This window comes from Ruditapes philippinarum, unplaced genomic scaffold (assembly GCF_026571515.1).
Source record: "Ruditapes philippinarum isolate M1 unplaced genomic scaffold, ASM2657151v2 ctg4782_1_1_1_1, whole genome shotgun sequence".
Taxonomy (NCBI): Eukaryota; Metazoa; Mollusca; class Bivalvia; order Venerida; family Veneridae; genus Ruditapes; species Ruditapes philippinarum.
This window is the reverse complement of record NW_026854444.1, coordinates 19,385-22,551: the sequence shown is the minus strand read 5'-3', so window position 1 is coordinate 22,551 and position 3,167 is coordinate 19,385. Positions and strand designations below refer to the sequence as shown.

At 36.8% G+C, this 3,167-nt stretch overlaps 1 long non-coding RNA gene across 1 annotated transcript; it reads left to right on the top strand.

Annotated features, from left to right (window-relative positions):
• Positions 1–793: 793 nt before the first annotated feature.
• LOC132740136 (uncharacterized) lies at positions 794–2,129 on the top strand. Its single transcript, XR_009627110.1, has 3 exons — positions 794–867; positions 1,453–1,576; positions 1,977–2,129. It is a non-coding gene; the product is annotated as an uncharacterized LOC132740136 (long non-coding RNA).
• Positions 2,130–3,167: the final 1,038 nt, after the last annotated feature.

Here is a 3,167-nt window from a genome sequence, read left to right as displayed (position 1 = left end):
AATAAATAATGTTGGGAGTAATTAATTTTTATGCTTAAGTTCCAGGTATGACTTGTCAAGGGGGTTTGAGTTGGACCGTTATAATTGCTTTGTCAGCTTAAAATAATTATCAAAAGGCCCAAACCCCCTGTATCATTACAGCCAATCCAAAGCCTGCCACTCTCAATGTAGAATCAGCAGAGACTAAATTACTGTTAGCTACTCAGTTTTTAGCAAATTTTAAAAAACTGGGAAGCCCGTAACTTTTAGCCCTGTTAGCCACAAACTTGAATCTACCCGTTTTCAACCATGTGGCAGACCCAGGATCAGGCAGACATTTCCTTTTCCCCTTTCCTGATCATGGTCTGTACTGTTTTGCTTAAATTGAGGACATTTTTTGAAAATGTTACCTTAAAAATGAAGGAAATGGGTTTTGTTCGGATTGTAAAAATGGACAATTCCATTTAAGATTTATTCAGCAACGGAAAGGGTTAAACTACCATTTTGTACCTAAATGAACAGGATATAAACCCAAAAGGGTAAAATTTTTTCTCCTTTTCTTTCAAAGAATCTAATAAGTTTATAAGACAGCCATTGATGCTTAATGCAAGTTAATATTAAATACAGGCAAGGAAAAAGTTTCTTTTAAAAGAATTTCTTTATACATCTTTTCATTTTCTTCAACTTTTTTTTTTGGTAAAAAAAATATTTACCCAGTAAATATTTAATTCAAAAGATCCCTAAATAATACAGATGTTCACGTTTCAGAGTTGTTAAAACATTAGAGAGAATTTATTAAAGCAAGCCTGAAGAAATTTCCCTCTATCAGATCCTCTACATCCAGAACTGCAGAGTAAACTTGAAGAATTACGTACAAAATTTAAACAGGTATTCAAGTTTTAAAATTGATCGCCTTCAGATGAGTATATGAAATTTGTAAACAATTTAAACTTTATTAAAAAATGTTTAAGGTTAGTCCCAAGAGTTCCTGTAATTATTCTGTAACATAAAAACAAATTGTCAATATAATATATTCCCAGTTAACTTGCACAATTTCACAATTTTTATCATATGGATTTACCAAATTAAAAAGAAAAAAAATCCATTAAATTCTTCACTCATTTTGTCCTTGATCAATAGCTGGGGCACCAAGTCTATCAGAACTGTTTGTATTCCAAGAATGTCTGTCAATATATTCTGTGCACAGAGCTTTTACTGATCCATATAGTCTGTCTGATCCATAACACACTTTTGCCTTCTGTCTCTTTCAAGTAAATCCATTGCCACTGGAAATTAATGTCGATCTTCATTCTGGGAAACCACCTGTAAAACTCTGTTCCACTTTGAATATACATGGTTTAGTAGTCTCTAATCACAGATATTAATATAAAACTCTATTCCACTTGTTTAGTGGTCTTTTATCACATGTATTAATATTGTTTTGAATTGCACATACTGTCTACTATATTTAAGGTGTGCTCACAATTGGGTATCAAACAGGAAGCTCCAAGCAGATCAGAGAATAAAGGAATATCTTTCTGAGAAGTCTCCATAGTAAAGTTAACAGTGAGGAATTTAGCTTCAGGCCAAGTTAAAGGTTTCAAATATGATTTGTTTTTTCCCTTAATATCAAAACCAGTCGTGAGAACAGACACAGAGCATCAGGCCCCATGCTCACTAAGAAAAGATCAAGGATCAAATTATCCCCAATATTATTTTTCATGATTATATGCCCAAATTTTTTTGGAATATATTATGTACCTGGTCATCTGTCTGTATGTCTGTCTGTTAGCAGTTTTCCTGTCTTGTCTGTATCTTTTGAACAAGTGGAAGAAAATTTAAACTACTCGGCAGAAATATATGTGCCAGGACTGATCAAGTGGTTGGAATTTTTTTTTATCTATTTGTGGATTTTTTGATATTTACCTTCACTTTTGGAATTTACATGTATGTTGGTAATGGGAAGGATAAATTGAAAATTGTATTTTTGTTTCCAGGATGCCATTTGCTTGCCTTGAGGGAGGAGGGGTGTAACAATTGAAGATAAATGAAATGGGACATTTTGGGACCAAAATGGCTTCTTGAACAGAGAAATTATGTGACATTTATATATTTATCTTATTGAAAACCAATGAATAAAATTATCTTAATCAAAACAGTTACTGGTTTGTTTTGTTTTTAGAAGTAATTTTAATTGTCTAATTCAGCTTTTTGTCATACTGAGATTACATGGAAAACAGGCAACATCATTTAGAAGAATATGGGACGATTTCGATATAAAATGATGTTAACTGATGGACCATGACATTCCAGCTATACTGGTGGAAGAAGCCCCTTGACACTTTATTTCAGTCATGAGCAGCCACCCAAGTAGAACCACCAACCTTCCTTAAGTTAGCTGGATAGCTTCTTCACATAAAAGAATCCTCAAGTTGATGGGATTCGAACCCACAGCAATAAGGGATAAATGATTTGAATTTGGCAACTTTAACCACTGCCACAGAGAGTTGTTCACTACATATAAGTAATTTGTGATGGGAATTGTCATAAAACCATATTTTCTACAGATAGATGAAATGACGAAAGAAATTTTGGAGGCCTTGTGCATACATTTCTTATATTTGTTGTACATATGGAAAAAAACAAAAACAATTATTTTTCCAAATATGATTAAATCATAAAATTGTATCAATATTTTACAACTTGAATGTAAAAAAAAAAGAAGGAACAAGCCAGCTCAAGAGAATAACAGTTTATTTTTATCATTAGATCAATGTACAATAGTCAACAATTCACAGCACATTTGGATGATGATGACTCATGTGTATAAACAATATGACATGAGCCGCGCCATGACAAAACCAACATAATGGGTTTGCGACCAGCATGAATGTCAGAACCAAGCCTGGGGGGGGGGGGGGGGGGGGGGGGGGGGGGGGGGGGGGGGGGGGGGGGGGGGGAGGGTGGGGGGGGGGGGGGGCGGGGGGGGGGGGGGGGGGAGGGGGGGGGGAGGGAGGGGGGGGGTGGGGGGGGGGGGGGCGGGGGGGGGGGGGGGGAGGGGGGGGGGTGGGGAGGGGGGGGGGCATGCCTCGCAGTCTGATCAGGATTTCATGCTGTTCGAGTCCTTACAAACCCTATAACAAGTAGAGAAACTGATAGCGAACAGCATGGATCCTGATCAGACTGCG